This window comes from Nomascus leucogenys, chromosome 15 (genome assembly GCF_006542625.1).
Source record: "Nomascus leucogenys isolate Asia chromosome 15, Asia_NLE_v1, whole genome shotgun sequence".
Taxonomy (NCBI): domain Eukaryota; kingdom Metazoa; phylum Chordata; class Mammalia; order Primates; family Hylobatidae; genus Nomascus; species Nomascus leucogenys.
This window is the reverse complement of record NC_044395.1, coordinates 24870801-24895850: the sequence shown is the minus strand read 5'-3', so window position 1 is coordinate 24895850 and position 25050 is coordinate 24870801.

Genomic DNA, 25050 nt, shown 5'->3' with positions numbered 1-25050 from the left:
TACAGTAATGAACCAAAGAGACAAGATCTCTGCTCTCATGGAGCATTCCAGCAGGGGCATATATTTACGTATAATAACAAGAAAAGTGAATACATAAACAAGAAAAATAGAAGATAGCATGAATCTCTGTGCAAAAATTCAAATAGGCGGGTATAAAAGAAAGTATCCAGGGGTGACTTAAAATTGTGTGGCTAAGAAAGACCTCTCTGAGCAGAATCTGAGTGACAAGAAACTCATTCTATTATAGGATTGGGAGGAGAGCATTCTAGGCAAAGGAACAGCTAATGCAAAATCCCTAAGAGAGAAAGAGCTTGGCCAGCTCAAAAAATGGAAAGAAGACCAACATGGCCAGCAATAAGAGAGCCAGGAGCAGATGGTAGGCAGTGACATCCGATAAGCAGACCAAGCCTAGAATTCAAAGGTCATAAGGTTTAGGGCAATATGTTTGGATTTTGTTTTAAGGGCTGTAGGAAATCACTATATAGTTTTCGGTGGGTAAATGATATGGGAAGGTATACATTTTTAAGTGATAACTGGCTGCTCTATAGAAGGTAGACATGAATAGAAGTAGAAAGAAGTCAGGAAACTATTGAAGTGGTCCTCAGGGGAGAGATCAAGATGGACCAGGGAGATAGTAGTGGAGATGGAGAGAAGCAGATGGAATTGGGATATGTTTGTGGGCAGAGTTAAAAAATAACTTGCTGGTGGATTAGATATGGAAGAAAAAATAAAAAGTGGAATCAAAGAACACTGATGAATGTTTGGCATGTGCAATGGGCAGATGGTGGTAATGTTTACTGAGAAAGGAGCAGATATGAGAAAGGGAAATGAGAATTCCTATTGGGCCCTGTTAAATTTGAGATAACTATTGCATTCCAGAGGAGATGTCAAGTCAGCAAGTGGATGCACACTTCCAACGAAAGTCAAAACTATAGGTAAAGATTTGGAAATAACCCCCACATAGTATTTCTAAAGCCCTGGGAATAGGTGGGACACTAGGGAAATAGTGTAATTGGAGGAGAAGGGAGCACCCAAGAATAGGCTCTGAATGCTGAGGAGTTGTAAATACGGTTTTTTTAAAAAGCCACAAGGTATCATGGCATCATGAAAGCCAAGAAAAGAATGAATGGCTTTAAAATATGATTTTAAAGTAGGATACCATTACAACAGGCAGGGCTTCTTTTCAGTAAGCTTCCTTAGCCATGTCTCAGTCATCTTCGTAACCTTAGTGATTGACACAATGTCTTAGCACTGAGTGGTAATAAATTAATCTTGCCAAGCCTAAAGAGCAGGCAAGAGGCCTGGGTCAAAGGTTTGCATAGACATAGGAATCTCCAAAATTGAAGTTATTTGAGTAAGGGGGTGAGATCACCCAAGATCAGTGTAGAATGAGATGAAAGCCAAGGACAGACACAACCCAGCAAGTAACAACTTGTAGCAGGTAGCGATGCAAATGGAGAAGGAACATTCAGGGAGACAGGAGTGGAGCCAGAAGAGGATTGTTATGGAGGAGTAGTGTGGAATGCTACAAAGCAGTGAAGAGTTTGCTAGTAGACTGTAGAGAACAATAGTGTAAAATACACAAAGAGAACTTGCTCATGGTGGGTGAAGAAGAGGTAAGAAACAAGGAAAGTAAGTGTGGACTATTCTTCCAGGAATCCCATCTGTGAAGAGAAGGGGAGAGGTTAGAAGGGTCCAAGATCACAGGAAGTTTATAAATTTGCAATGAGAGAGCCAGTGGAATAAAGATGTCAGAAATGCAGGTGACTGTTGGTGGGAATGCAAAATGGTGCAGTCACAAGGAAAACATTATGGCAATTCCTCAAAAAATTAAAAACAGAATTATCACATGATCCAGCAATTCCACTTCTGAGTATAGACATAGGAAAACTGAAAGCAGAGTTTTGAAGAGATATTTATATACCCAGGTTTATAGCAGCATTATTCACAATAGCCAAAATTTGGAAGCAACCCAAATATCCATCAATGGATGAGTGCACAGACATTGTATGTATTCCATACGCACAATGGAATATCATTCAGCCTTAAAAGAAAGGACATTCTGACACGTGCTACAGCATGGATAAAACTTGAGGACATTCTGCTAAGTGTAATAAGCCATGCACAATAGGGCAACTATGTATGATTCCATTTATATGAAGAACCTAGCATAGGCAAATTCATGGAGACAGCAAGTAGAATGGTGGTTGCCAGAGCAGGAGAGACAGAGGAATGGGGAGGTATTATTTAATGGGCATTTAAGTTTCTGTTTTGCAAGATGAATAGAGCTCTGGAAATTGGTTGTACAACGATGTGAATGTACTTGACACTACTGAGCTTTCCACTTAAAATGGTTAAGATGGTAAATTGTATGGTAGGTGGATGTGAGTAAAATTAAATTTTTTTAAAAATGTACATGAACAGCAAAGGTAGAACAATCATGAGATTGGTGAAAAGAGACCCATCTTGCTCTGAGGCTGAAGAAAGGGAGTTGAAGGAGATGCAGGTGAGGATAAGTTTGTAGATATCAGGACTAAAAGCCAAGGGTGGCAGGCCCTTTAACGTTGATGTTCTCTCTTAAGTGTAAGGTAAGATCATCAGTGAGAAAGAGAAGAGCAGGCAGGAGTCACTCCAATCCCAGTGATCCGCGATGATGTTTGAGAAAGAGCAGAATGAGATCATTTCCGCAGAGGAACCAAACCTTATGTTTGCCCTCTCCTCTCCTGTTAGACGTCTTTCCTACATATGTAATGTGTTATTATAGTCAGTCAATGAGAACAAGGAATCTCATTTCACAAATAAATAAAAAATCTTGCATTTGAAAATATCCAGATTTATATCAAACTCAACATCCAAATTATGTCTTTTGTTCTGGTTATACAGCACCAATAAAATCATGACTTCCACAGATAGCTGTGAAAATTTTTTTATTTGTTGACAGCTTACCTTGCAATCTCAGGTTGTTGTTAAATAAACAAATCTAGAAACAAAAAAAGAGGAATAGTAGTACTTTTCCTTTTAAATTTGAAAATTTATAGCTAAGAGTTCCTTTCATTTTTTATAATGTCAGAAAAAAAAGCACTCATAATATACAAAAAGCACCAAAATATCTACCATGAAATATCATGGCACAGCAGCACTCTTTTTTGCCCACCTGATTACTAATGCCAGTGAGAACAGGAGCAGAACAGATGCACCTAAACCTTGCCTGGCATTTTGTTTATCGCATTACACATGTGCAGTAATATTGTATTTGCTTGTCAAATTTTATGTGTATCGTTACATGCAGGCTTGAATTTTAAAATGAGCAGTGTAGGGCAGCACCATTTTTAATCAGAGAAGTTTTCCACTTTTTGTTTTATTCATAAATATTTCAGTATGTATTTCTCACAGCTGGGAACTCATTTTTTAAAAACATAACAATACTATTATTACAGCTAAAAATGCTAATAATTCCTTAATATCATCAAATGTCTACTTAGCATTTAAATTTCTCCAATTTATTTTTTCATTGTTTAAATAAGGATCCAAGTAAACTCCATATTTGCAATTGGTTGATGTATACTACAGATGTATACCTACAGATTGAAGTGTCTTTCAGTCTTTAGGTTCCTCTTCTTTCTTTTTTTTTCCCCTAGCCTCTTTTTTATTGAAATTGAACAATGGGCCAGGAACTATGTGAGGTCCTTGTATTCATTTGCTAGAGTTGCCATAATAAAATCACAGACTGGTTGGCTTAAACAGAAATATATTTATTTATTTTTTGAGTTTATTTACAGCTAAAGTGAAGACTAAGTATGTTACTAAAAGACTATATTATCTTCTAAACTGCAGGCTACTTTCAGGCAGAAATTGATAACCAGGTCACATGGTTTATTAATGACATAGTGTATTCCTTCATTCAACAAGTATTTATTGGGTGTCTGTATGTGGCAGACACTGTACTGGGCACTTCAGAGAAGAAGATAAAAAAGCATGAAGTCTCCTTCCACAAAGACATCATCTGGAGGAGCAGACTGACATGTCCATATGTAACAACTGTACACTGTAGACAAGCAAACAAACAGCAAGCTCAGGGCAGAAGGTATGACTGCATCCTCTCTTCCCTCAAATGTTCCATGGTTAAGTCTAGAGGTGCTGCCTCTAGCTGTCATTGACATGATGTATAAAAATGCAGCCTGGTGTGAATTTAGAAGCTATTAAATTAAAAATTCGATTCATAAGGAGACTGAGTAATCAGAATAACAGCAGATAAAAGCCAGTGGGAGGTGATTTTTCAGAATCTAATATTCTTCATTAAGCCTCAGACAATTAAACCATGAGGCTGATTGAGCCACCTTTGGAATATTTCAACTTTATGTCCACTGGGAATCTATCTTTGAATGATATTACAGATAATACTGAAAAAATATGCTTGTTTTGGAAAAAAATAAAAGGAGTAAGAGAATTAAACCTTATAATTATTAATGTTTAAAAGTCTCTGCTTTTTCACTTCTTCAAGTTAAAAGCTACCTGGCATCATCCTGAACTCTAAGTGAAATAGCTAGAGGATTAAACAATTATTTAAAATATAATATTCAGTTATAGTACATCAATAAGCAATATGACAAAAAATTAGAAATGAATAGATAAAATATCAAGGGTACTTAGACACAACTGACTATCATGAAGAATACGGAACTGCTCTCTGGAGGCTCCAGAAGGTACTTTAAATGAAGTTAGAAATTTATGGTCTCTCCTAATGAAATGCCATGGGTAATCGGGGCAACATAAATGTGTACATAAGTGGGCAACGCTGCTGATATCCCATAAGAAATAGAACTAGATATTCTATAGGTCCTAAAATTTAGTGATTGCCCCCTCCTAGGCCACCTCTTCCTGGCTGGAGCCCAGTAAATGGCATTCTCAGAGGACATTCTGTGGAGTCACAATGTGAAATGGATCTGCATGGATATGAATATCAGACTAAGAGTGGAGGTTTCTCTCCACGGTGGTTCATAAAGACATATTGCTCTCATAAAGATTTAGCAGTGATTATCAACTATGTTTGAAGGTGGAAGACAAGCAAACAAGTAGTAAATTAGTCTATCTCTGTGGTTTAGAGCTTATGGTTTAATTCATATTTGTAATTAAACAGCCCAGAAATTACACCAGGAATGTTCCCCTTTCTGTCCTGTCATTTTTCCCATCTATTGTTTGGGTCATTTCCAGTGATATATAAACACAAGTTGATCTTAATCACCTTATAAACATGTTCTTTCTGGATTCTACTTCCCCCTTTAGCTATGCCCATATCTCTAATCTCCTTCACACAAAACTTCTCAAAAGATTTGACTATTCACTGCCTCCAATTTCCCCCTCCAATTTTCTGTTATCACACTCTAATTAGGTTTTTGCCACTACCACTCCACAAAACTGCCTTGCCAACGTCATGGATAATCTTCATATTGCTGTATTCAATAGTCAGTGCTCAGTCCTCATCTCACTTAACATAACTGCAGCATTTGATATAGTCGATCACATTCAGCTTCTTGGAAATACTTTCTTCACTTGGAGGTATGACCACACACTGCTGTTTGCTTTGCTAGTTTAGCTTCTTCTTCAAGCCCAGGGGTTGGTCCTCAGGCCTCTTCTTTGTCTACACATCTTGGGATCTGATGGCTTTGAATATGTTGACAACTACCAGATTTACACCTCCAGAAATCTTGACTCATTCATTATCCAACCATCTATTCACCAATTCTATTTTGATATCTAGAAGGTATCTCAAAATTAATATGCCCAACACTGAGCTCCTGATCTTCTTGCCACCCTCAAGTTTGGGTCACCCAACTTTTTCCATCTCAGTCAATAGCATCCATCCTTCCACTTGCTCAATTCAAAAATCACATAATTACTATCTACTTTCCTGAAAGTTGGAGATTTTTTTTTTTCTTTTCCCAAGTGTAAAGGGACCCTAGTAAAATGTCATAAATCCCTTTGAGGAAGGACCCAATGCTACGAGGACCATAAATCTTCCTCCTAGCCTTCCCCAAAGGAATGTGGCCAGTTACCAAGATAACTATGCACAATGGAAATGGAAATACCCAAACTTTTCTGGGATTACTAAGACTGGCTCTAAATTGGTGCTCATTCCTGAGAACTCAAAATACCACGGTGGTCTACCAGACCAAATGGGAACTTATAGAAGTCAGGAAATAAATGGAATTTTGACCTAAATCTCACAGTGGTCCTGGTGGGTCCAGCAACCCGCACTGTGATTAGTTCCGCAGTGCCTTATGTTTTAATTGGAGTTGACATTCTCAGCAACTGGCAGAATCCTCACATGAAGGGCAATATAATATGGTGGTCAAGATCATGAACTCCGGAGCTAGCCTGCCTGGATTCAAATCCTAGATATAATACTAGCTGTGTGACCTTGGGAAACTACTCCTCTTCTCTGTGCTTCAATTTCCTAATATTAAAAATAGGATAATAATATCCCTTAAGGGTGATACGGGAGAAAATAAGTCAGCATTTGTCAAATGTTTAGAACAATACCTGCACATAGTAAATGCTACATGTAGATTAAATAAATAAAATCCTTAATCTCTTATCTCACACTCTCCCCTCCAATTCCTCAGGAAATCCCTTTGATTTTACCTTCAAAACATGTCTAAAATCTGACACCTTTACACCAGTTCCACCACTACCGTCAGGGAGTGAGCTGCCACTACCTCTTGCCAGGATTATAGCAGTAGTCTCTTATCTGCTCAGGCCCTCCATCCCTTTCTGACGTGATCTCTTACTACTCTCCTCCATATTTACTCCACTCCAGCCACACTGGCTGCTGCTTGCTCTTCAGATCCTCCGGGCTTGCTCTCACCTCAGCGGCTTTGCACTGGCTGTTCTTTTTACTGTTCTCTTGCCGCTGGTATCCTTATGGCTCAATCCTCCTTAATATTTTGATAAATTGCCGCCTTCCTAATAAAGCCACCCCTGACCACCCCTATTTAAACTGCAGTTGTGCCCATACATGCTCCCAATGCTGTATCCTGCTCTATTTAACAGCATTTATAACTTTCTATAAAGCGTATAATTTACCATGCTTATTAGATCCCACAGAGAATCATGAAAAGATCCCAAAGGGTTAAAGATCTGCGAGAGAGAAGGGACTTGTATGCCTGAGTCACTGCTTGGAGCAGAGCTGTCTAGGAGAACCTCCTGACCAGCAACATATGCATTCCATGAGGAATGACTGACCACTTGCCAGGAAGTACATCACCAGCTCAAAGGAGCACAGACCACTGCTTCCCCCTGGCTTTGCCATCACTTGGTGCATTTTCAACTGCTGGCTTATATCCCGTGGGTGAATAGAGCCATGCATAGAAAAAAGAAAGTAACAATAGCATCCACAGGACCTAGCAACCAGAGAGGAAAAAACAAGCAGAATGCCCAAAACAGGCAGCTTCTTATAAACTAGAACTTCTTATAAACTAAAGAAGAGAGGTGGCAACTGTAGTTTTTGAATGAGTTAAAATAATAATAATGACAACAATTGTATTTAAAGAAATTCAGTCCCAATGTGAAAAAAAAAGACTCTGAACTTCAAAGAGAGTTTTTGTTTGCTCAACTTTACAGTTTACACAGATGAATTGAAGGAGCTGTTAGTCTCTTTGAAGACTGAATATGGGCCTGTAAGATCAAGCAAAAAGATAGCTCAATGCAGAAAGCAAAATCACAAACAGATGGAAATATGAGAGAAATTATTGAAAAGGGATTGGAGGACAGATGCAGAAACCAAACCTATGAATAATAGGACTTCCAAAGGAGGGAAAGGAACAGATGTAGGGATGTATTAATTAAGGGAATAATAGAAATTTTCCCTGGTTTTAAGAAAGATTCAATTCTGCAAATTTGAAGTGCTCATCAAGTTCCAGGCAAAATTTATGGGGTAGAATTGTCTTTTAAAAAATACTTGGTTATATCTTGGTAGATATCCTAAATTCAAACATTACAAAATTTATAGGCTGTCAGGCATAAAAACTGTGTTACACACAAAGGAAAGAACCAACATAAATTGGACTAACACAGGAGACAGAAGACAGAAGAATTACAGCTACAGAACACAGGACTCCAGCTTCAAGTCCTACCCTCTGCTGAGAGAGCCGCAGTGCACCTGCCAGGGTGAAAGAAAGGTGCTCACAAATATGGAAGGATTTGAGGCTTATGTCGCCGCCACATTCCATGTAAGGAAATACTTCAGGAAGGGCTCTAAGACAACAAAATATGAACCTGAACAGAGTCCCTGGTAGGGCACAAGGAGGTGAGGAACCAGCCATGAGTTTGAGTCTCTATCTCTCTATGTGTGTGTGTATGTGTAATTTGCCACTTAGGCATACCTATATTGAAATCTAAACTGAAAATGATAGAGTGACTGGAATTTGTAATATAAGTGCTGAGTAATGATTATACAAATAGAAGAAGCATTCTACAGGAGAAAACCTAAAAATGTCTAAAAGTACTAAACTATTTCACAAAATCTTGGGAAGGGAGGAGGGAGTAAGTAGAGAGGGAAGTACAAATTTTCTTAAGGTTTCATCTCAGATAAGCATAGGGAAATGAAAGCATTATAAAGGTGGAAGAGGGCAGTAAGAAAATAAGGCTATTTGAGTGAGAGAGATAGTTGGCGTCTTGTTTTCATTTGGTCGCAGAGAAATCAGTGGTCCAACAGGAGTGAACAGAATGGGAAAGCATTCACTAGAAGAATGGGAAAGTGTGGTAGAATCTTTAAATTTAATAAGGAAAATAGAATTATAGTACCTGATGAATCTACCAAAATTAAGGAAAGAAAAGGAAAAACAATGTCAAATAAATAATATACATGAGGTAAGATGAAATAAACAAAATCAAATATATCCATTAGTAAATTAAATATGAACTGAATTCATCTTTCAAAGACATTTTCAGACTAAATAAATCAGATGTATCTTGATTTCAAAACACACTTAAAGTGATTTTTTTAATGTTAAAAAGTAATAGGTAAATGGATATCAGCAAAATTACATATTTTTTAGAAAGGAAAAAAAGAAAAGAAAGGAAGGAGAAGAAAGCAGCACTACTACAATTATTGGCCAACACAGCGTTTAAGATTAAAGCATTAATCAGGACAAAGGGGAAGGTTATAAAACATAAAGACACCATTTATGAAAGGGATAAAGCAAAACCCACTAGAAATCTTTTTTTTTAATTGACATGAACATTGATTATATAACGGGTTATTTGAATGATCACTTTCATAATATAACTTTTTTTTTTTAGAGACAGAGTCTCACTCTGTTGCCCAGGCTGGACGGAGTGCAGTGGCACAATCTCGGCTCACTACAACCTCTGCCTCCCGGGTTCAAGTGATTCTCCTGCCTCAGCCTCCCAGGTGGCTGGGATTACAGGATTATGAGTGCACACCACCATGCCTGGATAATTTTCGTGGGTTTTGTTTGTTTTTTTTTTTTTATTTTGAGATGGAGTCTCGCTCCTGTTGTGCAGGCTGGAGTGCAGTGGTGCAATCTTGGTTCACTGCAACCTCCACCTCCTGGGTTCAAGCGTTTCTCCTTCCTCAGCCTCCTGAGTAGCTGGGATTACAGGCGTGCGTCACCATGCCAGCTAATTTTTGTATTTTTAGTAGAGACAGGGTTCCGCCATGTTGGCCAGGCTGGTCTTGAACTCCTGACCTCAGGTGATCCACCCCCCTCAGCCTCCCAAAATGCTAGGATTACAGGCATGAGCCACCGCATCCAGCCCATAATATAACGTTTGTATTTTTATTTATTCCTCCTCTACTTATTCTGGGATGGCTGGCCATGTTTATTATGTTTTGATACTCAGGTATTATTCTTAGGAGAAGGACGCCTTTAGGTACTAAGTCTAATTATAAAGATTCCAACCGGGTCTGCCAGTCTTGAAAGTTGGTGATCTTCTTCCTTATCACATCCTGATGCCTCTGTGGCCCACGGGGAGCCCAGCAACAAAATCACAAGGCCCACCATGGTACAGAGTGGCACAGAGGACACCTGGGGACCTCCCCACAGGAATGTGCAGGCACCACTGATGCAGCCCAGCCCAGACTGGCCCTTCCAACATGGACCCCCAGTGGAGACCATCTGGTTCCTGAAGGTTTCTGACCCTCAGGCTGCAGCCCCCACACCCTAATGCTTTACACCAGTGGGGCAAAGAGGCTGAGGAGCTGTGAAGGGAGGCCTTGAGGAACTCTTTGTCCCCTGAATGGCCCACTCCCTAGATTCAATCCTAGGACTTGGCATTCATCTCTCTCCAGTTTAAACAATGTTTTTGAGCACACAATATGTACCAGACCCTGTTCCAGGCTGCTTTTTAATTTTTTAATTTTTAAAAATTTTCGAGACAGGGTCTGGCTCTGTGGCCCAGACTGGAATGCAGTGTCATGATCACGGTTCACTGCAGCCTTGACCTCCCAGCTCAAGTGATCCTCCCACCTCAGCCTCCTGAGTAGCTAGGCCTAGGGGCATGTGCCACCACACCTGGCTAATTTTTTTATTTTCATAGAGACAGGGTCTTGCCATGTTGCCCAAGCTGGTCTTGAAGTCCTGGACTCAAGCTATTCTCCTGCCTCAGCCTTTCAGGGATTATAGGAGGGATTATAGGTGTGAGCCACTGCACCGAGCCCAGGCTGCTTTTTTGGAGGGCACATATTTTTCAAGATTTCCCTCAGATCTGGTGAGTGGATTAAAGTTCTAGAACTCATGTTTGGCTTCAAAGTGCTTCACATTCAGGGATTGTCGGACAACAGTCCGTAGGCAGTGCTGATCCATGGCATAGTTCCAGCAGGCTGAGAAAAATTAGAGATAAGTGCAATAGAGTGAGTTTTTAATGAAGCTAAATCTATTCCATCTAAAAGTTTGTTCTTTATTCTGATATGATATCCTTCTTCTTTTTAGATTTACAGTGGCATTTCTTTCATGAAATGATAGTAGATAGTAGGGTTTTTTTAATGTTCTTAACTGAAAAATAAAAAGTTGGCCATCCTGTGACCCCCAAATAAATTAATATATAGATTGATAAATGATGTATCACTCTGTGAACCCAAACGTGTGGCTTTGTTCTCTGACATTTGCTTTCTGCAGCTCTCAGGACTATCCATGCTGAAAAGACACAATGGCATTTCTGCAGTCATCTCTCTCCCTCTTTGCAAATTCACCTTGGCCAGCAATACAAATGGTCCAGTTATTCAAGGAGCCAGATTTTCTCTGGAGGGATGGGGGCTGCATTATGCAGAGTCCCGCCCCGGGTAGTTGGAAGAACACACTGCTTTGCAAACTGTTGCTGAGCCTGAGTATTTCTAAGCCTTCCAAAATCTTTGGTACAGTCTGTCCTCACATTGCCAACTGAGGGAATAAGCCTGAATACTGGGTCCCCCACATATTCTACTGAGGAAGCTCATCATATTCCAGTGTCATTCTGAAAGAAAGATTCTCAAATATACATTTAGCAGTCATCACCAATCTGACAAAGTTGACCTGAATCTGTCTTCAAAAATTCTAAAGAAAAAAAGAACGAAAATTGGAGGTTATAATTTTACCAATATCAAGCCAAAGATAGACATGTTTCACCTTCATTTACATCAGGCTTTTATCCTCCAAAATTTTAAAACCATTTCTAATGTTACCTCCCTCATTTAGCAATTAAAATTTTAGGGAGTTTACTTGAAACCCAAGTTGAATTTGGAAGTTTGGCTCATTTGACGTGGCCTACTTAAATATGGCAATTCCCTTCTTTTTTGCCACAGGAGGCAGCTTGGGGTAGAGAATTTGGGTGTGTCTGACAGCAAAGACCTGAGTTTGAATCTTGACTGAAAATTGTTGAGTGGCTATGTTACTTTCAGAAGGCTTTTAACCTTTCTAATCCTCAGCTTCATAATGTGTAAAATGGGTATTGTAAGACCAACAGCATGTAATTGTAATGAGTCTGGCATAAAGTAAATGCCAATCCTGTAAAATGCTAATCCTGTTTTTTAATCTAATTAGATATCTAATTTTAATTTTAAATGAACCTAAGCAGGATGTCTTTTTTCCATTTTTAATATTTTAAAAACTGGGAGGAAGAATCTATGAAGACAAGTTTGTTTTTCAAGTTTGTGAAGAGTTACACAAATGATTCTGGAGTAAAATGGCCTTCTACCAAATGTTTTACCTACTCATAGTGCCAAATATCCACAATGTCAAACAAGAACTCCAAGTGTTCTCACTTTAATTTCACACCAATGTCACTTTAACCAAACAGTCTCCTTAGCAGGGTACTTCAGTGCTGAATCATTACTGACTCAGAGGTTTATAAATACCACTACTTGTATTACTTGGAGTTTTCTTCAGTGGTTCCCTATCGCCATCTCTGAGTTCAGTTAAGCCTGACCCTGCAAAGGGAGCAATATCTGACATGCTCACTTCCCACATTAGTGGGGCTGCTAAGCCTGTATGACGTACATGATACATTTATAAAAATGAACATTCTAAAAATAAGTTTAATGTATTCTCATTCAACTCCCTAAAAAACTGATGTAACATGAAGACAGTAAGCTATGCTCATCAGTTTTCTCTAACAGCTTAGTAAATGTCAGAAAGAAACGGAAATGTTCTAAATAAGGACATCACTCGAAGTCCTTACAAAGTAAATCAGAATGCATACTTTTTCTATAAAAAAAGTTTTAAAAAGATGATATAAATATATAATGTTCAAAATCTAAATCTCATTTGGTAGGAATGGTTTAAAGATAACACTCGAAAAGACAGCTAAGGTGTTATGCGGAAAGCAGCTGAAATGTATATAAAATTATTTCAATAAGGGATTTACTTAAGGAATAGGGTAAGGAATTACAGATATAATATACAGTCCATGCTGTTAGAGTCAACTTATCATCTATGTTAACAATAATGTGCAACAGGGAAGATCATCTAAAAATTCTGTATATTCACTTCTATATTCTAACATATTATTGTTTGCAGTAGATTTATCTTCCCGATTATATTTAAGATTTGTTTGCCTTTTGGGGTATTAATTACCTGATGGATGGAGAAATATACCCAAAAGCACTCTCAAGGGCACAGCAAAGCCAAAAAGGTAACATTTTGCCAGAGATTATCTACAAAAATAAATTGTGTCTGTAAGAGAGTAAGAGATGTGGCCTGGATCACTGAGAGCATGGAGTGAGGCCAATCCCAATAATTGATGTCTCTACAGTCTGTCAGCCACTACCCAACAGTGGCCCAGGGAGAAGGGTGGATGCAAGCACTTCTACTCCCTGCAATTACTCTCCTTTCTTTCCCTCAGGCATGAACCCCACTCCTCCAGAGCGGTTGTGGTCAGAGCATTTTCGGCAATAGGCCTCACAAAAGAAGCATCTTCAAATTCAGAGGACAAATCCAAAGGAAGCTAATATGAATCAACTGAAAAATGAATGAGCTGAGCCACGTGCTGAGAGTGACCTGAAGAAAAATCGGTAAAGAAATTTTATCAAGTGACTAGGGTGTTTGATTCTTAAGAAAGAAATGAAATGCAAAATTTGCAATTTATGCAGAATTCTCTGTAATCTCTTGAATTCCAAGGGAAGTGACAGGTCTGTTTCAAATTCTTCTCCCGGAAACAGACAAAATTATAAAAGTAAAATACTGGAACAAAATCTCAGTGCTGAGAGTAAGTCATGTTGCCAACATCCTATAAACTGGGGAGATTAAAGCAAAGGTGAAACAAGATCAAAAGCTCTCACTGAAAGCCCCCTCTGGTTTTCCCACTCTGGAAGTGTCACAGTGCAGTAAGAAGTGAAGCAAATCTTTATAAATGTCACCAGCAATCCTGAATAATGAGAAATGAGGGCAAGAGGTGAGGGTGAACAGTAGACCAGACAGATCCACAGGTCAGAGGCTACAGGGACAGGGCAGAAGAAGCAAGCCTGTGGTTACATCAGAAAACTTTGCAGCAACTCAGCGTGCCACCTGCCCAGTTTCTCAATAGCAGCATAGGGTCTTACTGACATGAGGGAGCACTTTCCTAAAATGGGAAAGCGGGGCAGGACCCTCAATCCCACTTTGAGAAGGCAAGAAGGACCATGAGACAGATGAAGACTACTCCCCATGGAGGTGCTTTTGCTATTGGCACTAACCACAGGGTATATTGGAGCAGGGCCACCAATGAAACTCTGCCGGCCCCAAGAGTTTTCTCTCATCCAAAATTTGACCTAACTGGCCATTTCCTCCTGATATATTCAAATGTATTCCCAAATTAAAGGGATAGCACTCCACAATGACAGGACACCCCCCAATTAGGTGGATAAAAGTCCCAGGAAACATCCCAGAGGAAGCTGTACCCATTCTGTGCACTTGGATTAGAGGTCAGCTGAACAGAAAACTGGATATAAAAAGACTGGCCTCTGGTGCGATAATCTCAACAAAGAGAGAAAACAGAGCTTCTGTGACAAACATCCCTTCTTTTCTGACCCACATGCAACCCCAATTTCCTCTCTACACTATTCAAGTTGCCGAATGAGCAAATCATATTCTCCAACAACATCCAGCTCTCCAGGGTATCTACGAGAAAAAAAACAAACAGTCTGGAATTGGCCATCTTCTCTGTGAAATTTAACATCAAAAGAAACATTAAATGCCAAAAACAATGGGATCACATTAATTTTTTAAAAGAAACAGTTATGACCCAAGAGTTTTTTGGTTTTGTTTTTTCTGAGACAGGGTCTCCTTCCCTGTCTCCCAGGCTAGAAAGCAGAGGTGGGCTCCCTGCAGCCTTGACTTCCGGAGCTCATGTGACCCTCCCACCTTAGCCTCCCAAGTAGCTGGGACTACAGGGGCATGCCACCATGCCTGGCTAATTTTTTGTATTTTTAGTAGAAATGGGGTTTCACCATGTTGCCCAGGCTGGTCTCGAACTCCTGGGCTCAAGAATCCACCCACCTCAGCCTCTCAAAGTGCTCATTAGAAGCATGAGCCAAAGCACCTGGCCTGACTCAAGAGTTTTATGTCAGTAAAGCATCCTTTTCATACAAAGATAACAGAAAAATCTTATCAAATATGCCAATTCTCAGAAAGTATGAACCCATATATTCTATCTGGAAAAATGACCCAAAGATATGTACCAATGGCAAAGAGGAGATGCAAATAAAGAAGTCACAGATGAAGACACAGTGGGATGAAAGGCCCAGATGTATGAATTAAAACATGTAATCAAATCTAAATGACTTGGCAAATAAGGTGAGAAACAAGTCACAAATGTGATTATTAAAAGAAAAGATAATGCATTTTCAAAAATAGTGTTTTAACAATTCAATAACTATCTAGAAAAAAACTTCCAGAGTATACCAACAGAAACCTAACAAATGGGAAAAAAATATTATTTTTGATAAATTCCTTATCTTCATAGGTGGTACTCATTAAAAGAACTTATTAGCAAAACAAAATATTGGCTTTTTATCCACAGAATTACTAAAAGAAAATTCAAGAAAAAAAACACAGATTATATATCAAAAAAGACAATAAATAAAACAGAAGGCAGAAAACATGAAATAAGAGAAGTAATAAACATTTGTTATAAAAAGAAATGTAATGGGAATATCTCATCTGTTGAAAGGAAAAGACTCATATTGGGTCAAAAAACAAAATCTAACTACAGTCATGTGTCGCTTAATGATACGGATATGTGTTGTTAGGAATTTCGTCATTGTGCAAACATCCTAGTGTGTACTTACACAAACCTAGATGGTATAGCCTGCTACACACCCAGGCTATATGGCATAGCCTATGGCTCCTAGGCTACAAATTTGTCTAACATGTTACTGTACTGAATACTGTATGCAATTCTAACGCAATGGTAAGCATTTGTATATCTAAACATAGAAAAGATACAGTAAAACTACAGTATAAAAGATAAAATAAAGGGTACACTCATTTAGGTGTATGGAGGTGATTTCAGGACTGAAAGGTGATCTGGATAGTGAGTGGTGAGTGAATGTAAAGGCCTAGGACATTACTCTATAGTATTGTAGGCTTTATAAATGCTGTACACTTAAGCTACACTAAATTTATTTTTAAATATGTCTTTCTTTTTTTAACTTTTATTTTAGGTTTTGGGGCACATGTGCAGGACTGTTATAGAGGTAAGCTTGTGTTGCAGGAGTTTTGTGTACAGATTATTTTGTCACCCAGGTAATAAACATAGTATCTGATAGGTAATTTTTTTAATCCTCTCCCTGCTCCCATCCTCCACCCTCAAATAGGCCCTGGTGTCTATTGTTCCCCTGTTTGTGCCCATGTGTTCTCACTGTTTAGCTCAACTTATAAGAGAGAACATACGGTACTTGATTTTCTGTTCCTACATTGGTTTTCTTAGATTAATAGTCTCCAGCTCCATTCATGTTGCTGCAAATGACATGATCTTGTTCTTTTTACGGCTGCGTAGTATTCCATGGTGTATATGTATCATATTTTTTTAATCCAGTCTATCATTGATGGGTATGTAAGTTGATTCCATGTCTTTGCTTTTGTGAATAGTGTTTCAATAAACATATGTGTGCATGTGTCTTATGGTAGAAAGAATTATATTCCTTTGGGTACATACCCAATAATGGGATGGATGGATTGAATGATAATTCTGTTTTAAGTTCTTTGAGAAATCGCCACACTGCTTTCCCCAATGGCTGAACTAATTTACACTCCCACCAGCAGGATATAAGCATTGTCTTTTCTCTGCAACCTCGCAAGCATCTATTTCTTTTTGACTTTTTAGTAATGGCCATTCTGACAGATGTGAGATGGTATCTCATTGTAGTTTTGATTCGCATCTCTCTAATGCACCATCCAAGCTGAAAACCAAATCAGGAACACAGTCCCATTCACAACTGCCACAAAAAGAATAAAATACTTAGAAATATGCTAACCAGGGAGGTGAAAGATGAATTACAAAACATTATTCAAAGATATCAGAGATGACACAAACAAGTGGAAAAACATTCCACGTTCATCAATAGGAAAAGTGAACATTGTTAAAACGGCCATACTGCCCAAAGCAGTGTACAGATTCAATGCTATTCCTATCAAACTACAAATGACATTCTTCACAAAATCAGAAAAAAATTATTTTAAAATTCACATGGAATGAAAAATGAGCCTGAATAGCCAAGACAATACCAAGCAAAAAGAACCAAACAACAACAACAAAAAGCTGGAGGCATCACTTTACCCAACTTCAAACTATACTATAGGGCTACAGTAACCAGAACAGCATGGTACTGGTACAAAAAAAAACACACAGACAAATGGAACAGAATAAAGAGCCCAGAAATAAGGCCAAACACCTACAACCATCAGATCTTTGACAAACCTGACAAAAACAAGGAGGGAAGAAAAAACTCTCTATTCAATAAATATTTCTGGAATAACTGGCTAGCCATATGGAGAAGATGGAAACTGGGCCCTTTCCTTCCACTATATAAAAAAAAATCAACTGAAGATGGATTAAAGACTTAAATGTAAAACCTACAACTATAAAAACCCTGAAAGAAAATCTACGACATACCATTCTGGACATAGGACCTGGTAAAGATTTCATGACCAAGATGCCAAAAGCAATTGCAATAAAAGCAAAAATTGACAAATGGGACCTAATTAAACTAAAGAACTTCTGCACAGCAAAAGAAACTATCAACAGAGTAAACAGATAACCTACAGAATGAGAGAAAATATTTGCAAGCTGTGCCTCTGACAAAGGTTTAATATCGAGAATATATAAGGAACTTAAACAAATTTATAAGCAAAATATAAACAACCCCTTAAAAAGTGGGCAAAGGACATGAACAGGCCCTTTCACAAGAAGACATACATGCGGCCAATAAGCATATGAAAAAAATAATTTATTTAATAATAAAGTAACTTTAGCTTATTGTAACTTTTTTACTTTATAAATATTTTCATTTTTTAACTTTTTAATTCTTTTGTAATGACACCTTGCTTAAAACACAAATACATTACATAGCTGTACAAAAATATTTTCTTTGTTTATATCTTTATTCTGTAAACATTTTTCTATTTTTAAACTTTTTTTTAACTTTTTACTTTACTTTTACTTTTTTTAGTTTTTTTGTTAAAAACTAAGACACACACACATTAGCCTAGAACTACACAGGGTCAGGATCATCAATATCAGTCTTCCACCTTCACATCTTGTCCCACTGAAAGGTCTTCAGGGGCAATAACATGCATGGAGCTGTCATCTCCTATGATAACATACCTGGAACGGAATAACTGCTGAAAAACCTGCCTGAGGCTGCTTTACAGTTAACTTGGTTTTTGTAAGTGGAAGGAGTATCCTCTAAATTAACCATAAAAAGCATAGTGTACTAAATACATAAACCAGTAGCATAGTCATTTAGCATCAAGTCTTTTACACTGTACATAATTATATGTGCTATACTTTTATATGACTGGCAGCATAGTTGGAGGCATCACTTTACCCAACTTCAAACTATACTATAGGGCTACAGTAACCAGAACAGCATGGTAATGGTACAAAGCACAAGCACTGGAGTAATATGTTGCACTATGACATCCCTAGGCAATAAGAAATTTTCAGCTCTATTACAATTTATGAGACCACCATTATATATGCAATTAATTGTTAACCAAAATGTCATTAAGTGGCACATGACTGTATATGCTATCTCTTTTTATTTTTATTTTTATTTTATATATGTGTGTGTGATACATAGATATAGATATAGATGTAGATATAGATATAGATATATAGATATATAGATATATTTGAGATGGAGTCTCGCTCTGTCACCCAACCTGGAGTGCAATGGCGCAATCTCGGCTCACTGCAACCTCTGCCTTCAGGGCTTAAGCGATTCTCCTGCCTCAGCCTCCCGAGTAACTGGAACTACAGGCGCGAGCTGCCACGCCTGGCTTTTTTGTATTTTTAGTAGAGATGGGTTTTCACCGTGTTAGCCAGGATGGTCTCGATCTCCTGACCTTGTGATCCGCCCACCTCAGCCTCCCAAAGTGCTGGGATTACAGGCGTGAGCCACCGTGCCCAGCCTGTATATGCTATCTATAGGAGATATATATTCAAAATAAAGTGACTCAGAAAAGTTAAGATAAATGGTGAAATAAAAACATAATCTGCTGATATTCACTGCAAAAAAAGAAAACAACAAAAAAAGCTTTCCATACAAACATCAAAGCAGAAATCAAAGAAAGCATTAAATATAATAGCGACTTTTGTTAAGAAGTGACAATTCACAATGAATTTTATCTATCATAAACCTATGTGTGAAATAACACGCAATCATATATAAATATATCTTTAAAATTCAAAATAAATTACTGTAAATATGAAGAAATTAACATCATTGTCTTATTCCTAGAAGATTGGGTAGATCAAAATAAATAAAATTATTTTAATAGATTTATAAATGCCAAATTCATAGAGAGTACTGTAAATTCAGGCTGCCATGGACTATTTATGAAAATTAATTTTATATTAGGTAGCAACATAAGTCTCAACAATTTCAAAATGTTGAAATAGTTCAGACCATATCTAACCACATGAAAAAAATTAGAGATAATCATAAAGAAACCACGAGAATCTCCAATTAGTTGGAAATTAAGAAAGGGAAGGAAAGAAGGAAGGGAGGGAAGGAGGGAAGGAGGGAAAGAAAAAGACAAATGTACTTAAGTAAGTTTACGTAACTCTAGGGTCAAAGAGGAAATAAAAACTGCAATTGCAGACTATTGAGATATTAATTATAACGGAACATTATATATGAAAACTTATGAGATATAATTCTAAGTCAATTGTCAGAGAAAAATGCATAAGCTTATTTGCTTTCCTTACTTAACAGGTCCCTTCTTTTCTTATGACTTATTCTTTTATTCATCTTGACTGTCTTGTCTCTCTTCTGTTTAAGAATATGTCAAGAAAAGTAAAAGGCAGAAAAAAATGTAGGTAAAGTAAGGTTCAAATTACAGAAGAAATTATTCAGCATGGGAAAGAATAGATCATGTCAATCATTTCAGAAGCCTCCTTCATAAGTCTCCAGGTTAGAGATGAAATAAGACAAAGTTTTATGGTCCAAATAGTTACAGCTCTAAAAATTGATTACCCAAACCAACCCTCAATCTATACCTAAGCTCCCCATTTCCTAATGAATGGCTGACTTTGAAAGCAAACAGGGTTTACTTTAATCAAAGTAATAACATTCAACAACCCTCATGCAGCACTATGTACCAGGCACTGTGTTAAGCACTTTCTATGAATTAATTCATTTGGTCTTGATGACACACTAGTAATGCACTACACTGCCTCAGTGTTAGCCCCTTTTCACGTGTTGATGTATTACTTAAAGTTTTTATTCTCTGTTCTTTTCACTTCCAGTTTAGAAAAAAAGTAATCCTTTTCTAATGTGTAAACTACACGATTAGCAGAGAAGCACGTCAAGGGATAGAAGGCCTTTTATTGTTTCTGGACTTGTGTATCCTCTGTTTTTCTAATATATCTACCATGTGGTCCTTAGAGGACCATCCCAAGACTTCTCTTAGCTGCTGTCATCTAAAACAATTAGAACAAACTAAGCTTATTAAAATTGTCATTTCTGGACTTGATGCAATCCAGTATCTCCTTCCCAATTGATGTTCAATGATATTTCTCCTACTTATGATAACAGAGAATAAGCTTCAGTACTTAAAATATGTCTAAATATTAGCACTTTTCTTTTAAATTCTATACTTATAAGAAACAAAATCAAAGAAATGAAGCCAATGGATGTTAAAAGCAGCATCCAGTTCTGATACACAGTTGAAATTAGCCTAGGAGCAACTGTAATGATGTTTTGAAATGAATCATGTTCTAATCTTTTACAGAAAATTATTTAAATTAAAAATTAGATGGGTATAGCTTAGCAATCAGAAATCTTCCTGTGAAGCCACCGCAAATTCAGCCTGAAAGGTCATTGCAAATTCTCCCAGCTCTCTAAAGATAATTAGTCTCTTTTGAATAATGCTTAAAGGAAAATAGTCTTTCAGCTCTATGAATGTGTTAATCTACTGGGATTTTTCTTCCCCAAGAAGGAAATTCCTCTAAAGCTATATAGAACAAACCTACAAAAAGAAAAAGAAAAAAGATCCTAGTCAAATGAACAAATAGGGAATCAAAATTGATTGTTTTATTCAATTTCATTATATTTTATTATGTCTGGGAAGAGCTATCATGCTTTATTTTTTTACCAGCTAGAATGGAGGGGAGAATGTGCCTAATAGAAGTTGGAAATACACATATTCAGGTGCTCAACAAGCTAAGCACAAGCACATTTTATCAGACAGTGGAGTAGGTAGGAATAGGAAGGAAGGACCCTCCTAGATCAGCAAAGGACATTTAGAGACAGAAAAGGGGCATACCTTGCAACAGCAGTCATTTTATCATCCTTCATACTCCAGTATCCATTAAATATCAGTAATGCATTAGTTACTATGTTTATTTAACATACATCCTTCATTATTATTTCTATTTATTATTCCTATTCTAAATAAACTATTTGTCATGTCACATTGCTGGTTATTATTTGTTAAGCCCACTGTTAGAAAATGGGTTATTTTTCACCTTTCTCAGAAGGACTGCATCCAGTTAGAAACTATCTCCAGGTAGCCGGGCATGGTGGCTCACACCTGTAATCCTAGCACTTTGCGAGGCCAAGGCAGGCAGATCACAAGGTCAAGAGATCGAGACCATCCTGGCCAACACGGTGAAACCCCGTCTCTACTAAAAATACAAAAAACTAGCTGCATGTGGTGGCACGCGCATGTAGTCCAAGCTACTCAGGAGGCTGAGGCAGGAGAATCACTTGAACCTGGGAGGCAGAGGTTGCAGTGAGCCAAGATCACACCACTGCACTCCAGCCTGGCAACAGAGTGAGACTCCATCTTAAAAAAAAAAAAAAAAAAGCAAAGCAAAGAAACTATCTCCAGGTTGCTGCCACGGCTTTCTTTTCCTAGAGTAAGAATAGTGACAAATATGCTGCATTGTCACTATGCTCAGGGCAAAAGCAAACTGAAATAGAACTTAAGGGTACTAAAATATAAAAGACAAAATACATTTTCCTTAAAAAGAGAAAGTAACCTTGGATTCCAAGTAGACCACAAAAGCATGAAACTTTCTATCTGGAACCTAAAGATCTGTCACAAGCCAGAGAGTCTGGCCTACTTGGTCTGTGAGATGAACTCTGGAAATAAGACTCAGCACCCACAGGTATGGTGGGTGGACTGACCAAAAGACGGTATTGCACATCAATTTGGGTTGTATCTGGTTGATCTTCCTCTACATCAGAGATGTAATATCTTCAAGATACCTGTAATGAACAGCCTTTTTCAAGAAAATTTTTGAATACAATAACTGAATAATTAAATTTGTATGTTGGCATAAAAGGGTAAGAAGACTATGAAAGAAATTATCATACATTCCTAAGATTTTCTTAATAATAACATTTTGGTTGGAACTTCTAGTTCTGGCCATTAGGTAGTAACAGGCTCTGGAATTACCCTCCTACCATAAACAACTAGAAAAGGTGAACAAAAAACAAGTTTCAGATATTGAACAACAACACAGAACTGTGATTTCTTGAGGAGGAAAAGAAATGAGATGGGTCCTACCAGCTTTCAACCTGAAGACAATTTCTAGAGGACAGTGCAGGGCGGTGGAACCCAAGCAGAGCCCAGAAGTAGAACTGAATTGAGGAGACAGAGACTGGAGATTGGAGAAAATGAGATGGGCAGAATTTGTAGGACAGAACAGGGAGCTACATGGAGAAAGGCACCAGAAATCTGCATATGGGTCTACTTGAGTTTTCAACTGAATACCAATCTTCATGTGCATAGGAGAAACTCCACACAGCCAGGAAAAATCAATTTCTGTGGAAAGAGTAATTACTGGGTATTTGTAATTAGGACAATTCCCTGAGCTCACATGAGACTGGGAATCTTTCAAGTTCCCAATAGTTGAAATAGAGAGACATTGATGAATACATTGGGCATTTGGTCAAAATCCCAAAAAGGTCACACACATAGTGGGATAAAATTAACTGTAGAAAAAGGTATTCTGGACATTTTTATTGACGAATTTTTTTAAACTCTTGATCTAATATGAAAGTCTTCATCTAATCTTCATTTAGTTTAATTTTACACTAAAACAAAGTTCGACACTCTTTAAAGAAATACAACAAAATCCAGCATTCAACAACACAAAACTCACTATGTTCATAATCCAATCAAAATTACTAGAATAAACACAAGCAGGAGCAGAAAAATGTGATTTACAGTGTGGAAAAAAATTAGTTAATAGAAACATACTCAGAAAGGATAAAGATGATACAATTAGCAGGCAAGCATATTGAAACAGCTTTTTTTTTTTTTTTTTTGAGACAGAGTCTCACTCTGTCACCCAGGCTAGAGTGCAATGACATGATCTCGGCTCACTGCAACCTCTGCCTCCCAGGTTCAAGCTATCCTCTTGTCTCAGCCTCCTGAATACCTGGAACTACAGGTTTGTGCCACCATGCCCAGCAAATTTTTGTATTTTTAGTAGAGACAGGGTTTTGCCATGTTAGCCAGGCTGGTCTTAAAACTCCTGATCTCTGGTGATCTGCCCACCTTGGCCTCCCAAAGTGCTGGTATTACAGGTGTGAGCCACCATGCCTGGTCATAAACATTTTTAAGGTATTTAAGGATCTAAAGTTAAACATGAACATATGAAGAGAGGTGGAGGATATGAAAAAGAACCTGATGAAATTTCTGAGATAAAAAAATAGAATATCTAAAATGAGAATTCCATCTAATAGAATTATCATTAAGCTAAACCCTGCAGAAAAAAAGATTAGTGAACTCGATGACAGTGAAAATCTATCTAAAATGAAACAAAAAAAAAAAAACAAAAAAATAGGCATTCAGTGACCTAAAGGAAAATATCAAACAATCTGGCATATATGTATTTGAAGAAAGAATGGTCAAAAAATGTCCTAATTTGTTGAAAACTACAAATACACATATTCAGGAATTTCAACAAACACCAGCCAAGATAAACACACACACACACACACACACACACACACATATGCACACACACACATGCACACACACACAAACACATGAAGCCACCAAGGTACAACATAATCAAATTACTGAAAACCAATAATAAGGAAAAAAATCCCAAAGGCATTTCAAAGTTTAAAAGGCACATTACATACAATGAAACAAAGTTAAGAATGACTTCACCTTTTTGGTCAAAAACTATACAAACCAGAAAAAAATTATCTTAGCTATCTACTGTGGCACAGCAAATGACCCCAAAATTAATGGCTTAAAACCACAATAATAACATATTAATTCTCACAATTCTTGTAGGTCAGGAATTTGGAAGTGGCTCATTTAGGCAGTTCTGTGTAGGTGTCTCTCATGAGTTTTCTTGACTAGGGAAGGAAAATTCACTTTCAAGGTATATCACTCTCATGTCTGACAAGTTGATGCTGACAAGTTTGTTGTTCCCCAACTGGGCTACTGTATGAGACTGCTTGAGCATCTTCATAACATGCTGACCGGCTGTGTCCAGAATGAGTGTTCTAAGAAACCAAGGGGTAAGCTACAATAACTTCATGAAACAGTCTTAGAAGTCATATGATGTAATTTCAATGCGTAGGATAGGACTCCACAAAGGCATGAATACCAGTAGGCGAGGATCATTAGAAGCCATGTCAGAGGCTGGCTATCACAAAAGATCAACATTTTTAAGTGCTTGGGGAAAATTTGTCAACCCATTTTCCCTCATTGCATATGAGGCAAAAATATCTTTCAAAGATAAAGGCAAAAAAAACTTACCAAACAAATCTGAAAGAAGTATTTCCAGTAGACCCAAACTACAAGAAATATTAAAGTAAGTACTTTTGACATAAGAAAAATTATGCCAGATGAAAATTTGAGTCTACCCAAGGGAATAAAG